Raw genomic sequence first — 20657 nt, 5'->3', positions numbered from 1 at the left:
AAGCAAAAATAATTAAAAACAGCATGTGGTCATGATGTCTTACATTACAATCACCAGCTGTCAGTGATCCAGAAGAACTTTAGGTGCTGTGTGTGGGGAAAAAACAGAAATGTAGCCTCAAACCACAAAAAAAAACGTAGCATGCAATGATACATGTACACTGTTGTCAGTTTAAAAATGTGTATACATTGAATACAGCAGAGGTTTCTGGGTTTTTTGTTTCTTTTTTTGGTTTGGGGGGTTTTTATTTGGCTTTGTTTTTCTTTTAAATGTTTGCTCCCAGAGCTGTTTTTAAACTGATGATATCTCTTAACACCATCAGTTAAGAAACCTCCTGAACACTGGGGCTGTCTCTGTTCCTTAAAAAATTCCCACACACTCCAGCCTCAGGAGCTTAGCACTTGCTGTCACCTCCGGGGAGCACTCGTCCACCTCACAGCCACCAGGCCTGATCCATTGGCTCTAAGGAGCCTTCACGGACCACCTTACACAAAAGGAAGACTCTATCTTGACCCCAGCACTCCCTATCCCCCTTCCCTGCTTTATCATTTTTTGTAGCACTTACCATTTTTTTACTTACTTGATAGTTTACAATTACATATTTGCTTGTTGTCTATTCTTTCCCATTAGAAATTAGGCAGAATTTTGTTTTTACTCTCTTTACTCTCATATCCCTGAACCTTTAACAGTGCCTGGCATATGCTAGGTAGTCAATAAATATTTCTTGAATGAATGAATAAACGAATGAAACTTAAAATCAATGCTATATATGAATTGAGAGGATAAACTCATTCTGGAGATACGGTAGGTTCATCAGCAAGTTAAATTCTTTAAGAGGCAATGCTACTTTTAAAGAGCGACTTTATTTTGGTAAAGTTTTTGTTCTCCAAAATTAGTTGACTATGGCTCGTCATTTTTTCCCATATAACATTAAAATGTAGTAGAGCTAGTATTCTGTATGAAGCGTTTTAGAAAAGAGGAGATATTCTAAAAAAAACTATTAAATTCTATAATTAATTACTTTAAAATATGACACCCTTTAAGTCCTCCGTATGCTTTTTCTTCCTCCTCTTTCTTGCTATGTTCTCTCTTACTGATGCCTTTGGGGTTCTAGTACAACATTGTATTATTCAGACATAGAACTCATGGAATCACATTCACAACACAAGATATAAATTGCAAGTAAATTTGAGAAGATTTGAAAAATATGTAAAATAATAAATTGGCACTAATTACACTAATGAGAAAGAGTTCTGTGCTAAAGATATTTTGCACTGAATCTTATATTTTAGTAAAGATAAACAAAAACAGTTCTTCTGCCATTAAATAAAAAAAAAAAAAATAGGTTAAGAAACCAAGCAAAGGACAGTGAGACAGCCTAGACACGAGCAACAGCAAAAACCCCTGAGACATCGAGAGCTGGGGGTCCTGAGAAGCCCCCAGATCCCAGCAGCAAGGATGCCTGGCGGAAGAAAACTGAGCCAGTGCCAGAGATGCTGCCCAAAGAGAGAAGGGAATATCCCTCTTCGGAAGCTTTGAGCTCCTACAGGTACCTCACTTAGTTGAAGCAGTTGCCATGGGATCCTGGGAAAGGCAGCCTGCAGGAGTCAGCTTCTATGTAATGCAGACTAGCACCAGGAGAATGAGGAGCGGTAAACAGTCCCAATACTGGCTCAGCTACATATTTCATTTAATGTAAACCACATACGAACATCTGCCTCAGCTTTCAGTTACGGCGTAAGTCTAACCAAAGGTTAAAAACAAAAAGAAGATCGTGTTAAATCCAACTCACTCCCCAAAGTCATATTATTAATTTCAGTGCTCAGTTGTGACAAAGTTGTCAGCGTATCTTTGCAATCAAATGGATATAAAGTATCAATTTCATTAAGTATGCGTGAAAACAATATTGGTAAAACTGTTTTAATTATGTATAGCAACAGAACAGATATCCTGCCATTAAATTTTAATTTTAATATTCCCCACCTGTTTTTTATTTTAATAATCCATATTTTTAAGCCAGAATCCAACACTGTCATAGTAGATGTCACTTTAATAAATTCCAATTTTTTTCTATAACATACTATTACCTTTAATCATTGTAACAACACAATTTATTAAATAATGTTTCTTTGCTCAAACTGGCTAAAAGTGTTTCACATGAAATCCTCAAGAACACTATGGAAGTCATCCGCAGTAGACAATGGAATAGACCAAGAACCTTATCAATAATAGACCATAAGCCAAAGCAAAATAATTAAAATGTAACAATTGGGAAAAAATGTTAGGGCAAAAAACTGACAATCCTTTTATTTTAAAGTACTCTGGGTGTGAATATTGCGTTTAAAAATATCCTTGCTGAGAAATAGCAACCAGAGTCATCTTGTATATAACAATAAAAGATGAAGGTGGTGGCTTTCATACTATAATTTTGTTTCTGAGAAAATTGTTAGGCAATTTATGGGTAGAGACACAAGTATCACAGGCAACAAATGGCTTTAATTATTACTCAGAGTAAGTCAACTGTTTCATTGCATTCATGGACTTAAATCATAAGTTATTTCCAAAAGAGATTCAACATGGATTAAAACAAAAGTATACTACAATAAAACTAAACCATTAACCCAGAATTAAAGATATATTAATAGTAGAAGAATAAAAAGTAAAAGTATATCATGAAACTCTTGCTAAAAAAAATTATGCCTGAGCATCCTAGAAGCAGAAATAGAGAACACGTTGGGTTTTGCCTCACTCAGGGTCAAATTTAAGGAAATGTATGTATGCTCAATGAAAAGGGCGGTGAAGTTTCAATCACATTTTCAGCCTTATTCAGGTTCAACAGTGACAGCATCACACTGAACTCTGGCAGAAAAAAAAAAATGACTTGATCTCAATCATGCTAAAGGCAAAAAATTCCAGGGACATTGATCTGATTCCTTAAAGATTCAGTGATATTTGTCTGAGTGGTAACCCTCATAATCTTATAAAATTCCCATTTTAATTCATTGCCTATATCTTTAGTAAAACGTATGATTAGATGCATAATTTTTTTTTTTTTTTTTCAAAATTATGTTCCTGCTTCCAGGAGAGCAAAATGATTATTTTTGGATCTTGTGAAAGCTGTCATGACAACCATTTTGGTAAAAATCAAGCTGTGAATGATTAGAAACAACTTAATAATTCAAGATCTTAAAATGAATAATTTTTGCATTGAAAAACAGAATTGGAAATCCCAATCATTTTGGCATGAAGTTTTGGTGTAATGAGATCCTTTATAGGCATAACATGGAAACAGATCACTATCGCCATCTCCTGGCAGGGGAACCATATGACCAAAATTTAAATCTTTCTGGAGAGCCTTATATTGTGGGAAAGCAAGATTACCCCATAAATAGAAAATAAAGTATAAGAAATTTATTGTAAAGCCATCATTGGATTTTTATTTTTTATTTCTATAAGACCTTTACAAAAACCCATTAGAGCTGATAAACAGTAACGTTTGTTTTATGAGCTCTTTATGTTGAACAGAAATTCTGCTTGATAGGACTTTTTAAATTAAAGGCATATGATGGATCTACCTGTGGCTGAAACAAATATTAGAGGTGCTTCAAAAAGAAAACTTAGAAAGTGTTTTCAATGCATTGGTGAAAAGCAGTCAGCACTGTCCCTACCACTGCACGCAGCCCAGAGAGTGACAGGTAGCTTTCTACCACATACTAAAGCTGATGGGATAGCTAACAGCTTGAACAGCGTTAATTCATCTTGCTGCATGGGGCTTTCACCAGAGATGAATGATACAACCCCTCCAACTTGCCTTCTCATCTTGCCGTGTTTCTGTTTAATTTCTTTTTCTTACTATGTTCTCCTTTGCAATCTGTTGCTGCTGTTGCATTGAGCCCCCTTCCCTCTCCTCGCATCTGGACATCAGATCATCAGCTGCCTCTGAGCCTGGTTCATGCACTCCCTGCCTGAGATGCCAGCTGAGCCATTTATGAACGAGATGCCACTCAAGTCTGCACGCTGTGCTCCAGGGTATCATCCTGTCTTAGAGTCTCTCAATTCTTGCAGGTACTGAGGAAAAAAAGGAGAAGAGATGTGGCTTCAAGTTATTACCCTCCAGATCAGAACGCCATGTGCCATACAGCTCTGAGGCTTGACACATCACCTCATCAAACTAATCATGTCATCAAGGATAATAGCAAACTTCCACAAGATGGGCTGAAAGCACCAAGACAATCGACATAAAAATCAACAACAACAAAAACTGTTCAAAGTCATCCCTTGGAGGAGGAAAGAAAGTGCATTGTTTTCGTTGTTGGTTTACTTACCACACTCAGGACTTAACTTTGATGTATAAAATCACTGCGGTTCAGTGCCTTGGTGGTCCTCTGCCGAAGTTTCACATTGCCTGCCTGTTGCATCCCTAGTTAAGGCAATTTCCTGAAGAGTCAAGTTTGGGGAAACAACAGGAAGAAATAGACTTCTACACCTGGAGTTAGAAAACTGATGAAGACGAAGGACAGAGGGCAGATCAAAGGGAATGACTCCTAAAAAAATGCAGCCAGTTTCTGAATTACAGCTAACCACTAGCTCAGGGAAATTCAGATAAATCGATGAAAAGAAAATCCTCACAGAAATAAGAAAAAGACAATTTTCTCGGTGGTTTCCCCAGGCTTGGCTCTTCAGGATATCGCCTTAACTAAGCATTGTTGGATTTAACATGCTCTTCTTTTTGTTTTTAGCCTTTGGTTAGACTTATGTCATAACTGAAAGTTCAGGCCGATGTTCATATGTGGTAGGCAGGCAAAGTGAAACTTCAACAGAGCACCAGCAAGATACTGAACTGGGGTGATTTTGTATATAAGGAAGGGAGGTCAAAATAAATAAAGATTATAGCAATAATCTTTCAAAGCAATAATAGCTTCTCCATTCCTTGGATAGATTAACCAAAGCTGAGGTCCAGACCCCTAAACGGCAGAGCTAAGACATAAAGCCAAATCCCATGTCTTCCCCGCATACCTCACTGCCTTCCAGGATGTCATGGCCATGAAAATTCACTGCTAAGATCTCAAGCTGCAGGGACAGTTTTCTGAGAGCCCAACTATATCCCCTCTGTATGTACCCTCATATTTGCACCGAGGTCACACTTCTCCCGTGCTGCTCTCAGCTGGAGACTGAGCACATCAGAGGTAATCGTGTGAGTATATTCCTGCCATAAAACAGGACTACCCGACTGGGAGACTTGAGCTCAGGTGCTCCTCATGATCTTGTTTGGAACTTTCTTAGAAGAGTCTTACCAGCCTTCCTACCCGATCTTCTTCCCTTACCTCTCCACGTTCCCATGTGTCAGGTCAGCATCAAGGTATGATGTTCTCTCTTCATTCTCCTGTCTGCCCACCCCCCTTTACTTTTTTTAACTTCAGATTAGCCACTGTATTTATGTGTAAGGTGTACAATGTGAATTTTTTTCAAATAAAAATTGTGTATATTTATTATGTACATACGGTATGATATTCTGAAACATGTATACATTGCGGAATGGCTAAATGAAGCTAATTGCCATTCATGACCTCACATGCTTATCTCACTGTGCTGAGGACACTTAAAATCTACTCTCTTAGCAGTTTTTAAGAATGCAATACATTGTTACTAACTATAGTCACCATGTTATATAATAAATCTCTTGAGTTTAGTCCTCCTCCTCTCTTTTTTTTTTGGCAAACGTTTTCTTCCCAATAAATCATTGGCATACGTAATCCCAATTTGAGCTCTGCTTCTGACTAGATCAAATTAATACACAGACCAGCATAATTATCTTCAAAAACTCATTTCAGTAGATAGATAAGAATACAGATATCTATTATTTTAGACATGTTATTTTTATTTAACTATTTTAGTTATATTGGGTTCAATAAATCACATAAGATAGAATGGAATGATGTGGTTAGGCTTTGTGTCCTCACCCAAATCCCATCTTGAACTGTAATCTCTGTGTGTGGAGGGAGGGACCTGACTGGAGGTGGCTGGATCATGAAGTGGTTTCCTCCATGCTGTTCTCATGACAGTGAGTGAGTTCTCATGAGATTGGATGCTTTCAAACTGTGGCAGTTCCACTTTGCTCTCTCTCTCTCTCTCCTGCCACCTTGTGAAGAAGAAGGTGCTTACTTTGCCTTCACCTGCCATGATTGTAAGGTTTTGAGACCTCCCCGGGCATGCAGAACTGTGAGTCAGTTAAACCTCTTTTATTCATAAACTACCAAGTATCAGGTAGTATGTGCTGTATAGCAGTGTGAAAACGGACTAACACATGAAACAAACACAATAAGAAAGCAACTACAATAATTATGCCCCGACTTATTTTAGATCTAAATCATACATGCTGAAGCTTCTCTGGAATAAAAAGCAGTAAGAGGCTAAAATATGAAGGCTCATAACCAATAACAATCAGACTCACAAAATGGTATTGTTCAAGCGTCTCCAGGAGCACTTTGCACATTCTTGCCAATATGTACACAAAAATGAGACAGCAAAAAATATACTGAAATCCTTTCACAGAGAAGAAAAATTTATAGTTGTCTGACCTTATATATCTCCATGTCCTATAATTTAGATAATAACTAGTAACACATTATTTCCATGATATTCTATGATTTATGATGACCCTGAAGCATTTGGCTTTTCTTATGTATAGATCTCAAAACTTGTTCTCTTTTTGATGATCTATTTTCTTCTTTGCCAGAGGGCTCATCTTGAATTTTCAGGACTACGTGACTCTGGAAACTTAGTAGCCATCTTAACTCCCAACACCCAGATATTTAACACAGAGAAAACATGCCAACACTTGCTCAGTACCAACATTTCCTGATGGATCACATTGGGAATGATGAGATGTAAGAGGCTCTGGGAATCATGAGATGTAAGAGGCTCCTGTGGGCCTTCAGTGGAACTGATGATGACCATTGAATACACAGATGATTTAAAATCAGTATGACATCTTTGTCAATCAACACAATTATACCTGAATAGGATTCAACATTGGCTGAATTATCATAAAGATCAGTTATGTAATTATAGCAATGGAGCTGATTAGTATTAGTTAGGAACTGGGCATCTGTGACAATGGGAAAGAATGCTCTAATATGTCTGTACTCTGTTTCAATGATCTGGCAGCAATAAATCATTGGCTAAGGAACTGAAAGTCCAAATCACATATTACTGAGGAAAAAGAAAAATATAAGAATATAAACAAAATCTTATTTTGTAGAAAAAATTATCCTGGGTAATTCAGACTGCTGAAGAATCCATCTCATACCTGTGAAATGACACTAGGCCCTGGCAATGTAGTTTAGAATAAGAAGATATGGTCATGATATGGTGTGATTTTGTCAAAGGCAGTATGCTAAGGTACTTGGGTTCTTGGCACCTTTGTTGAAGTTCAGTCGACTGTAGTTAGTAATGTAAATTAATATTAATATGTGAATTATGTGAAATTAATATGTGGAACATAAATATTAATATATTAATATGGAAAGCAGTATGCAGATTACTCAAAAACTTACAAAGAGAATTACCAAATAATCCAGCAATTCCATTTCTGGGTATATAAACAAAGAAAATGAAATTAATATGTCAAAGCATCCTCTACCCTCCCATGTGAACTGCAGACTTACTCACAATAGCTAAGATATGGTACCAATCTAATTGTCCATCAACAAATAAATAGATTTTTCAATGTAATATATATAAAGAGAATAGAATATTAATCAGCTTTAAAAAAAAAAAGAAAGAAGTCCTGTCCTTGGAGACAATATAGATGAGTTTGGAAAACATTATGCCAAGTGAGATAAACCAGTCACAGAAAGACAAATGCCATATAATCTCATGTACGTGTCAAATCTACCAAAGCTGAACTTATAAAGGCAGGGAGTGGAATGGTGATTATCAGTAGGGTGAGAAAGATTAGGAGGATGTTGGTGAAATAATACAATATTTTGGTTAGACAGGAAGAATAAGTTCAGGAGATCTATTATACATCATAGTAATTGTAGTTAATAACAATATACTATATACCTAAAAATTGCTAAAAGTAGATTTTAAATGTTTTCCCCATCAAAAAAAGATATGTGAGCTAATAAACATGTTAATTAGCATAATATAGCCATTCCAAAATGTATACATATATCAAAACATCATATTGTATGCCATGAATATATATAATGTAGTCAATTAGAAAAAAAAGTGAAAACCCTACTAAGCTGACACAAATATTGACTTAATGGATCACTGAAGATTTGACTTATAATCAAATTACTATTAGAAAAATCTTAAATTTGATTAAAATACAACTTTTTTTTAAATCAACAAATGTCCAGAGTAAGCATGCATATTCTGTTTGCAGTTTTTTAAGGGAAGAGTTACACAACTCACATAATTGCAGGTGAATCAAAATAGGTAACCAAAAATTATATTTAGTGTCTTAATGTTGAAGTGAAGCTGAAGAATTTCTAATTATCACAGTAATCCTCCCGCCACTTTGTTTTCCACCTCTACCCTTTATAGTAATCTGAGCCTTTCTCTTTTTTTAAATAGCTCTCAAAAATAATGGACACAGAGCTATAAATTTATAACCATTTTGAAGTCCTTAAAAATTCTACAAGACTCATTCCCACGACCCTGCTGAGGTGAATATATACCGCTTTCAAGCTACATATCAACCCTATTCTCAACTTTTCTATTTTGGCTTTTAACCTTTTCTTCATGGACTAATTCCCCCTGTATGATTAGAATTTAGCTTTTTCAAAAAGACTAGTTTTAACAAAAGCATAGAAAGCCTCCACCGTCTCAGATGTTTTTCCCTTTAGGTCCCTCCTACTGGTGATGTGTATATACATATATGATATATTTTTCCTCTATATACATCATATATCCTTTTGCTGTACACATATATATATATATATTCTTTTCCAATATATTTACATATCATATATTCTTTTCCTCCCTCTGTCTATCTATATAGATAGATCGATCTATCTATCTATCTATCTATCTATATATATATATATATATATATATATAGAGAGAGAGAGAGAGAGAGATCTATATACATATATAGATAGAGAGAGAGAGGAAAAGAATATATGATATATATCTCTATATATATCACATATTCTTATATTCATATATATATCTATATATCATATATTCTATATATATGAGATATATCTCTATATAGGTAGATTCTTTACACACCTATACCTATCTATATGACAGATAAATATAGATAGATAAATGTAGATATAGATAGATAAATGTAGATATAGATAGATATAGCTATAGGTAAATATAGATATAAGTCACCAGTAGAAGGGACCTAAAGGGAAATTAAATGTATATAAAATTCAGTGTCTTTCTTCTGCCTGTTTTTCTTTTTCTTTCCATTGACTCCTATCATCTTAAGATTATCTTCATCAAGGCTATCCTTGAAACTCTTTCTTGTTTATGAAAATCAAAAGAAAAAGAACAGCTGCCTTATTGATATTTGTTCTACATAGTTCTAACAACTTCTTAAAAGATGGCCAGAAGTTATCTCTGTCACAAGAAGGAGGTTGGAGACAGAAGAGTTTCTGTGGCCTTAGGGGACAGGATTTCAAGGGCTGGGTGCTAAGTTTTAGAAACATGCCGTAGCCCCAACCATTCTTAACAGTGCTTCTGTGGGTCTGCGTGATGCCAACACTAAGAATGCCATATGACATGGTTCTTCTTATACACGTGGGTCTCAATAAAAGACACGTAGTGTGAGGGTGGGTAGATACAGTATGTCCCTAATCACGTTATCTAACCATTGCTCTCTGCCAATGTACATCAACCTTGTTCTGATGACATATCATATATTGAGATTACGGGTTATCCCTTCTGTCTCCTGTTGGGTGGAGTCTCCAGCAGGGCAGGAGCTGTGCTTTCTTGACCTCTCCATCCCCTTCCCAGTAGTCCGTTTACTCGCATGTTTTTAAGCGTCTTTTTCTGACTCAGAATACAATGTTTGCACCAAGACTAATACTTGCGGCATTTCGCTGAGGAGAAAGAAATTCAGGTTTAGGATGAGTTTCAAAACTTTCAATGGTTCCCTGTTGACCAGAAGTAAAATCCAGACTTCTTACCATGACCTAGAAAGCCTCTGACGCTCTTGATGGTTTTTAGTTTTATAGTCTCACTCACTTTTTTATTACATTAGGGCTACTCAAGAACGCTTCTTCGTTGCTTTCACTTCACATCTTTTATTTTTACCTAAAATGCCCATTTTGTTTTTCGCTGTTTGATTAATAGCTAATCCACTTTTCCTTCCAAACTTAAATTTAAAAATTACCTTACTTCTGATAACTCTCCTGACACCTGCCCAAAATAGTATCTACTCCCTTTTTTACACATTTTATAGCTTTTATCACCTTTTATTATAATTGCTTGTATATTTCTATGTCTCCCTCACGGGTACACACTGTCTTGCAAACACACACACTTGGTTTAAGGGCTACCAAGGTGAATATTATATGGTATTTTGGTCTGCAGTTTCTTTACTTTGCACAAAGCCTGGAAAGTGGTCAAAAAATGCATTTGAATAAAATTACAGAGCGACTTGAAGTTAGAACTTACTCTGCCTTTTACAATTGTATGCCATTAGAGAAGCCACTTAACCCCTCTGAACTTCAGTTTCCTCACCTGCAAAAAAGATGCAAAGGGCTTTATTTCAGATGATTGCTGTAAATATTAAATTAGATGTTTTATATAGAATGCCTTGGGGATTTCTTTAAAATCTATTATGTGAACTATTCATATTATTAATATAAAACCAGAGGTGCTTAATAAAATGATGCTGGATGTTGCAGCTTCTTTGAACTGTAAGAGTCAATGAGAATAAAGGAATCAGCTTAATCTTAGTAATTAAGTTACATGGGACAATAAAATGTGCTCTCAATGAGCTTTTTGTTTTAGAAGACTGTAGCAAAATGAGAATTTTAAAAAACGTTCTTAAAAAGTAGGATTATTTCAAGAAGCAATTGCATTTTTCCCAAATGCTATAATGAAAACCATGTTAGGTGTTTCAGTAATTCCTTATCAGGGGATTTGTTTACACTCACTGGGTTTAAAATCTGACTACAGTAATTTCATTAACATCTTATTTTTGCTTGGTTCATTTAATGTTATTCAAACACTATATTTGAAATGAGTCTCCTGAGATCTATTTTTCCCCTCGAAGTTAAACTTTCTTTAATGTTTGCACAGGGGCTCAAGCATGGACACAGTAGATATTCAATGAGTATGAAAAACTCAGTACAGCATGAAGCAGAGAATGAGCCCTGCTTATATAAACGCCTTCATTCCAAACTCAGGTGTCTATAATGTAAGGGAGCATTCGTCGAGCACCCCCTTATATTCATTATCACATGGCAGAAACACAGCAAATGGGGGGAGGGCCCCCAAGTCAGAAAAGAAAACACTGATTTGAGTTCACTTGCTGATCTATTGACTGGTTACGTCTAGGGAGACTGGGAGCTTTATGCTTGTGAAGGCGCCATCGGAGCTATCTCATTTGGGGGTTACCCGGGCTGAAGAAGGCCTTGGCAACTTGCTCTGCACCCTCAGTCAGCACTCGCAGATGGGACTGGCACTGACCAGTTTCCTGGCTCTCGGTTGGCCCCGCTTTCTACGCGCAGCCATCAGCATGGTCAGCATGCCCTGAGGTACACAGATGTTGACTTGAGCCCACTTTGCTAAGACAGTCAAAGAGGACTTTATTGGTTTAATGATTTTCCAGGGTAGTTAATGTTCCAAGGGTCTTCAGGTTGCAAAAATAAAAGAGCATTTTAGCATTTTGTTTGACTATGATAATTTACAGTTGGGAAAGTGGTAAAACATTTCAGAAGAACTGGCTTCACTTTCTTACAAGACTCCTGCAAGAAGATGAAAGCCTATGGCTTACACGAATATTGACCCACGTGTACCCCTCAGAGATTCTACAGTCACTTTGACATTGATCTTTGCTTGCTAACAACACTACTGTACCATGCACTCACCAAATCAACGTTAGCCCTGCATTGCCTAACTGCTGTCTTCTGAAATCAAAGTCAACAGGTGGCTTAAAGAATTAGCAGTCTAATCTCTTGCTACATATTTTTAAAACTCTACCTGCATCTATATCTCTAAAAGTACTTTAAAACACTTACTGTGCTTGTGTTGCCTTTACCCGAAGTTGGATAATATTAGTTTTTTCCTTCATAGGTTTCATTCTTTACTATTTGGAGAAACAGTTATTTTTTTTCTCCCTCTCTATGGTTTTAATATAGTACAAGCCAACATGTTTTTATTTATGCTGTGTCTCAGGGCAAATGCCCTCAAATATGTCAACTGCCTATGGGAATGTTAGACTTTAGGACTGCCTCTGCTGTGTAAGTAGTCAAAGAGTGGCAAAGAATAAATAGTGTAAGTTCAATCCAAACATGAATTGCATCTGTTTCATCAGTTCCACCCTCCTCTGCCCAAATTACAGAAGAAAGTTAGATAAATGTGACCTGGATCTAGACTAGGTTTATTTGGGATGCTCTACTTGGATTAAATCTTCCCAGTTCTCTTCCTGAGTCTCTACTAGATCTTAATCAGAAAGACCAGACACTAAACAGCCCAATGGGTTGGGGTACGGGGCATGCAATTTGATGGAGACGGTGTGATCTCGTGGCTAAGCTCCTTTTTCGACATCCAAGGATTATGACTGATGTAGATTGAATAACTGTTCAACATAGTCATTCAAACTATTGAATAGACTAGGTATTGTGCAATATTTTCAAAAGGTAACTCTTCAGATTACTTACTTATAAGACTTTTTAAAAAAATAAATAGCATCTGTGGAGTAAAGCCATATGAGACTTTTTTAAAAAATTAAAAATAATAAAAAAATATTAATAAATCTTATGTAGTTGGGTAGTACAATAGTTTTAATACACATATTTACAATTAGATTTTTTTTTTCTTGAGACAGAGTCTCCCTCTGTTGCCCAGCCTGTAGTGCAATGGCACGATCTCCACTCACTGCAACCTCTACTTTCCAGGTTCAAGCAATTCTCCAGCCTCGGCCTCCTGAGTAGCTGGAACTACAGGTACGTGCCACCGAGCAAGCTAATTTTTCCATGTTTAGTAGAGACAAGGTTTCATTATGTTAGCCAGGCTGTACAATTCTCATTTTTAATAAAAAGTGTAAGATAGTGATACTGTTTGAAGTGAATTCATGGCCACAGCATTACTATTTACAGTACAGTCTCCTCTGTGCCCTGGATATAATGGGACGATGAATAGAACAAGTCTTTGCCAATGCATGGACATTTAACTTAAAGTCAGACATATGTTGAATGATGTTTCTTTCAGAAGAAATGTTAAAAACTTTTATTTTAAGCAGTATGAAGATGGAAACCAGAAAGATCTTCATTTAGGGGAAAAAGTTCATAGTATTAATAAAATCAGCCATGTCCACACTTCCACTGAAGTTAATGTTGCACTGATGTTTCCATTAAAAACTGATATATCTGTTGAATTAAAACTCCTACACAAATGTTGTTTTGATTTGAATCTTAGGAAGCAGGTTGCTTTGCTAAAATATGAAAGATTTCCATAATTCAGAAGGAGAGACCCACTTAATTGCAAAAGAAAATTAAATTTAAAGTAAATTAGAAAAAAATAAGTTACCTTGAAATTTGCAAAGTATAACTGCTTATAAAAAGCCTTTGCTATTTTTGTGTTAAGCATAGGAAGTTAGATTGGAATAAATTTCCAAATAAGTACCAACTGTCTTTTAAAGAGGCAACATAGAAATGCAAAAACAATGTAATTTAAAGTAAATGTTTCATTTTTAATGTAATTTTTTTTTACAATACACTTAACTTCTAGAGCGTTTACTTATCAATTCAACTTTCTTCTTGCAGTTGGTTTTATTTTCTGGGTTTGATGCAGGTTTTTAATTTTCTGACATTAAATTTGGTAATTTGCATACTAAAAGCAACAAAGAAAACTTCCTAACTCATTGAAATTTTACAAAAGATGTCCTTGTTAGGCATTACAAGCTGTTGCAATAAATTTAAAATATAGGATAGAAAAATAAATGCAAATTCTATGCAAAGCAGGTTATATTTTGTGGTTTTCCAGTGTTGTTGTTTTGCTGTTGTTTCCTTGCAGGAGCAGAGTGGGTGATTATCTCCTAAACATGAAAAACAAAGCGAAATTACTACTTCAAATGAACCACTGACTACTCTCTCTCTGTTCAAGAGAAATTTGCAAACAAGTTGACCAATATTAGCAAATACAATATATCAAAGTTGAGGTTTTTCTTTCCAAATACGCGGCGTGACTTTGAACAATAAGCCAAGTGTAAATGTTAATAAAACACTTTTCTCTCAAATGCTGGCCTTTAATAATAACCACGCCGTTATAATAAGAATAGCAGCTAACAATTGTTCAGCAATATGTTTCCGGCACTGTTAAAAGCGTCTTGCACTGATGCAATTTATGTTATCTTTCCAATGATTCTATGGAAGTAGAAATGGTTATCTCTAATTTGCAGATGAGGAAACTTAGACACAATGAATGCAAACAATTTGACAGCATCACTGTATGACAGACTGAATCTGAATCATGTAGGTCTATCTCCAGAGACATCATTCATTCTTTTTTTTTAATTTTTATTTTAAGTTCAGGGGTACATGTACAGATTTGCTACATAAGTAAACTTTTGTCATGGGGGTTTGTTGTACAGATTATTTAATCACCCACATATTAAACCTAGCACCCATTAGCTGTTTTTTCTGATCTTCTCTCTCCTCCCAACCTCTGACAGGCCCCAGTGTGTGTTATTCCTTTCTGTGTGTCCATGTGTTTTCATCATTTAGCACCCACCTATAAATGTGAACATGCAGTATTTAGTTTTCTGTCCCTGCATTAGTTTGCTAAGGATAATGGTCTTCAGCTCCACCCATGTCCCTGTGAAGGACATGATCTGTTTTTTTAATGGCTGCATAGTATTCCGTGTTATATAAAGACATTATTTCTATTTTATTTTAAGCTACAGGGTGCATGTGCAGGAGGTGCAGGTTTGTTACATAGGTAAACGTGTGCCATGGTGATTTGCTGCACCTATCAACCCATCCCCTAAGTATTAAGCTCAGTATGCATTAATTATTTTTCCTAATGCTCTTCCCCTCCTTGCCCTTCACAATCCACCGGTCCCCTGCCAACAGACTCCAGTGTGTGTCATTCCTCTCCCTGTGTTCATGTGTTCTCATTGTTCACTACTTTTACAAACTGGTCCTTTGTATACTTCGTGTTTCACAGTCCTTTATGTTAGGTTTTAGCTCTCTAAAGTTCTCCTAATGACAAATAATTACAAAAAAAAAAAAAAAAAAAAAAAACTTGAAAATGCCTACAATTAGCAAAAGCAGCAGAGATTTTGTTAAAAAATAAAAAGATCAGGATTCAAGACCTAAGAAGCTGCCTAACATAGGAACTATTTTTCCAATAGGCAAAAAGTAGTGTCGTCAAGCATTGGCAAAATTCTAAAACAATTTGGATGCTTCAGATAACAGCAGGTTAAAACACCAGGCCATACTGGTTTATTTCTAATTTTCTAACTATTATTTTGCTATAGACAGCAGACGGTGAAAAACCCTTCTCATGACTATAAGCAAAAGTATACTGAATACCAGTGGGGTAGGAGGCATGTTCTTTCTGAGTAGTCTGCAATTCTATATGGAGACAGTTTAAAAATGGTAGCAACAATACTAGATAGCACAAGCAAGGAGCAAAATCAATGCCACCAACCATAAGTAAAGTCTTCAGGGAAGAAAAAAAATTCTGTGTTCAAGATGTCTTTACTGAGTAATGCCTATATGTACCAAGCAGTGTCTGTGCACTGGGGTTACAGTGAGGTCAAAACAAAATTCCTACTAATGTTTCAGTAGAGAGGCAGATAGATGGATAGATAGATAACAGCATATATCATTAGAATGACAAGATAAGCTATTTTAGTAGGGAGGACAGAGATCTCTCTGAAGTTGTGACATTGAAGGTAAAAGTTAAATACAGATGGGTGCAAGGCACTTAATAATTTTAAGTTAAAGACATCCAGGCAGAAGGAAAAGGTACAATAAAGACCCAGAGGCAGAAAAGATCAGAAATGAAACTGAAGAGGCGTCAAGGCTCAGATCATGTAGGGACTTTGATACAGTTTGAATAGATATACCTATCAAATATCAGGTTGGACTGTAATCCTCAAAGCTACAGGTGGGGCCTGGTGGGAGGCGTTTGGGTGATGGGGGCAGATCCCTCGTGGCTTGCTGTTCTGACCATAGTGAGTGAGTTCTCTTGAGATCTGGTTAAGTGTGTGGCACCTTCGCTGACCAAGCTCCCACTTCACCTTCTGCCACCAGTAAAAGCTTCCTGAGGACGGCCAGGCACGGTGGCTCATGCCTGTAATCCCAGCACTTTGGGAGGCCGAGGCGGGTGGATCATGACCTCAAGAGATCGAGACCATCCTGGCCAACATGGTGAAACCCCTTCTCTACTAAAAAATAAAAAAAAAATAGCCAGGCATGGTGGTGTGTGCCTGTAGTCCCAGCTACTCCGGAGGCTGAGGCAGGAGAATTGCTTAAACCCGGGAGGCAGAGGTTGCGGTGAGCCTGGATCACGCCCCTGCACTGCAGCCTGGCACTGGTGACAGAGCAAGACTCTGTCTCCAAAAAAAAAAAAAAAAAGCTTCCTGAGGCCTCCCAGAAGCAGATGTGGACACTATGCTTCCAGTACAGCCTGCCTAACTGTGAGCCAACAAAAACTCTTTTTCTTTTCTTATAAATGACCCAGTCTTGGGTATTTCTTTATAGCAATGCAAAAATGGCCTAACACAACCTTATAGGGCATGGAGAAGTTGTGGCTTCTTAATGAAGAGCAGACAGTGTCAGCAAGAGTGGAAACTGGAAAAACAAATGAAGTCCGCTGGGCAAGTCCCAGGAGGGAAGATGATGCCCTTGGCCAGAGTGTTAGTGGAAAGATTAAAGAAGCCAAAATTTTCAAAATTTCCTCTAAAGCCAATAGGATACACTGATAATCTAGAAAGACAGGACGAAAGAAAAATAAACAGGTACAGCAGTGAATTTAGAAAATTCACAGTAGACACAAAGCAACACTGCACATGCCATGAAGAATGACAAAGTAATTCCATCTGAGAGCATTCTTTGCTACGTTCTAGCCATCAAAGAGATGGCTGTGAAATCTCAGATGCCTGGGGCTTCAGTAAACACTCTGAAGCCAAGGGGTCCTATATCACCCAAACGTCTTTCACAGTAAAACTGCTCCTGCCACACGCCGACCTAGCCATAAAATTGTAAATATATATAAAATAATTGCACAGATTTGTTAGCAAATACATCATTCTTATTTTTTAAAAGACTGAGATTCCCTTCACTTTAAAGAGCAAGTAAGAATATCATGTATTCCAAAAACGTTAACCCCAAAAACATTAATAAAAATGAAATTCAAAACATGAGCATCTCTTCTTATACATTGTCAATTTAGAGATGCTCTTTTGTAATGATTCACCTTGAGTCTTTCTCTAAAAATAAGTGACTTGTCACTGTCAGGGGAGGTATGAAATAGCAATGCAGACACGTCAGACATATATCACCACACTTATAGTCATTCATTTATTCCACAGATGTTTACTGGCTAGCTAATATGCATCAAGAATTATGTAAGGTGCTGGGGTTACATAGCAATGAATACTCATACCTAGACCATGACCCTGTATTTGAATATCTCAGTGTCTGGTAAGCAAAGTGACCCTGAATATGTGATTACATATGAATGGTAAATAAAGTTCGTTTAGGAAATGCAAGGTTTTATATAGCACCTACCACGAAAGGAGCTGAGTGCTGCATGACAGATACAGTTTACATGATACAGAATTTGTTTGTTCAGTCAGTTGATTGCCTTTTCTTAAGAGGAAGGCTTTCTAGTGATTTTAAATCTCTACCTGGATATTAAATGGTAACTACTTCAATGTGTTCCCAAGCATGAGAAAACAGTAAATAACTTAGGATAGGTTTCGTGGGTTTGGTTTTTGGTTACTTTAATCCCTAGCACAGAACTTGGGACATGCTGGTACACAAAAATATTTATTAAAGAACAAATAAATAAGCAAAACAGTCTATCTGTTTACAAAAAGAAATAAAAGGGAGGATAGAATCTCAAGAATAATAAAAAAAAAAATGCTGAGAAAAGCCTTCAAAATTAAGAAAACTCACCAGCATCTTTTTACTTTTCTCTCTCTTGGATTCATACATTATTTCTCAATTTCCATAAATTATCCAGCAGTAGTTTCCATGATAGAGCAATATATTGAAAAACCAGAGATTACATCCTACTGCTTTTCAACACTTGGTAAGTGTGTACAGGCTACAAGCTTCAGCAGTGTTTCCACATATTCGTTCAAATACTACCTCATTTTGCTTTACACCATTAGTTGGAGGCCTAGAAATCGAAAATATTTAAAAATTAACAATAGTAGGAGAAGGCTAATGTTTTTTGAAAGATACTCACTTTACCACACCCCATTTATAATTCCAAATCCCCATGTTTTCTCACAAATACAATAGGTTCCTGGAGCCTTTGTAGCATGGCGCTGTGGTTACCATGGTTATTTTTTTAAAGTTCAATGAACAGTGTGCTTTCCAAACCTACATTACTAAGGCCTTTGGCAGAGTAAATTATATATTTCTGAGGCTTAAGAAGCATTTTTTAATGTATTCTTTCTCTAATAAATAGTTTAAAATATAGAAAACTACAGGGATTTCTTCCCCCCATTCAGTTACAGCAAATAAATTTTCGTATTTTCTATTTTTGCTTTAAATATTTTCTTTATGGAACGATTTAAAAATTAACATATAAAATTAAATTTTCCGGTGCTTTTCCTCCCATGCCCTTTATAACCCCACCCTTCTCCCCTCTACCGTTTCCCAACGGCAAGAATTTGGTATGTTTCATTCTGTCTTACGTATCTGGACTTAATCTATATTGGCACCTACAAGTAAGTGTCTTCAAAATGACATGATTGGCCTCCTATTTTAAGTATTAGTCCACATTCTCTTTTTTAACTCAGTCTCATATGTTTTGAGATATATTCAGGTACATGCCTACAGATTTCCCCTGATCTATACGGCCAATTATGTCATACGCTAAATTCTTGTCTTGGGTATGTTTTATCTTTTATTACCTGCTTTGTTCCATTAATGTAGTTTTCTCTTCTGTACCAAAACCATATTGTTTTAATTGTGATATAATAAATGTTGATGTATAGTGGGCCTCACCCCGTTTTTATAATTCTTGTGCCCATTATTGAATCTTTCTTTTTTATCTTATTTGAAATCAATTTTATTATTTAGTATTGTAATGGATTTATAGGTTTATTTGAAGGAGATTGACATATTTATGATGTCTTATCTACTATGAATATGGCATGTTTTTTATTTTTTCATGCTTTTCTTCATGTCCTTCAATAACGGTTTGTAACTATCTTTACAACATTTTTTAGATTTATTCCTGGATATTAAATAAGCTATACTCTTCTTATAAAGTGTCTATCACTGTTACATTTTTAAATTATGATTATTTATAAGAGAAATAATAATCATTATAGTTTTGATAATTGATATGACCAATGAAATAATGCTTCCTCAAAAATGCCAACATCTTAATTCTCTAGAAGCTCTGAATATTTTAGATTATAAGGCAAAGGAGAATTAAGGCTGTGCATCAAATTAAGCTACTAATTAGCTTGCCTAGATATGATGAGATTATCCTGAAGTATCCCAGTAGATCAATGCAATACGAGGGACTTTCTTAGTGGAGGAGAGTAATAGAAGAGTAGAAGTTAGAGAGACATTTGAAGGTGTTATGCTGCTGGATTTTAAAATGGAGATCCATTTCAGACTTCTGACCTTCAGAACTATCAAATAATACATTTGTGTCATTTTAAGGCACTAAATTTGTAGTGATTTACTATAGCAGCAACAGGAAAGTAATAGAACTGGTATTGAGTAAAATGTACTAAGCTGTTATTAATATTAATAGTTTTTCTAAGAGTTTCCTTGGATTTTTACATGTATAGAAACGTATCATGCAGAAATGACTTGCTAGATGTGGTGGCTATAATCCCAGCACTTTGGAAGGCTAAGGAGGGTGGAGTGTGATCCCAGCTACTTGGGAGGCTAAGGTGGGAGAATTGCTTGAACCTAAGAGGCAGAGGTTGCAGTGAGTCGATATCAAGCCACAGCACTCCAATCTGGGTGACAGTTGAGAGCCCATCTCAAAAAAAAAAAAAAAAAAAAGACAGTAATTTTGTCTTTTCCCTTCCAATACTTACACCTCATATTTAAAATTCTATATGCAGTAGCATTGATTGCAAATTATGTTTATCAATATATTTAAAAAGCAATAGTAACATGAGGTCTTTTAACTGTTGCTACTTAGAAATGATGCTATTTGACTAGTATATATTTGCTGATTGGCAGGTGCTCTTTGTAAAGTAAGGGAAGTCCATACCTAGTCTTATTCTCTAGGATTTATAGCAAATTTCC

Source organism: Saimiri boliviensis, chromosome 9, assembly GCF_048565385.1.
Source record: "Saimiri boliviensis isolate mSaiBol1 chromosome 9, mSaiBol1.pri, whole genome shotgun sequence".
Classification (NCBI taxonomy): Eukaryota; Metazoa; Chordata; class Mammalia; order Primates; family Cebidae; genus Saimiri; species Saimiri boliviensis.
The sequence above is the reverse complement of the archived record's forward strand: the minus strand, read 5'-3'. Positions refer to the sequence as shown.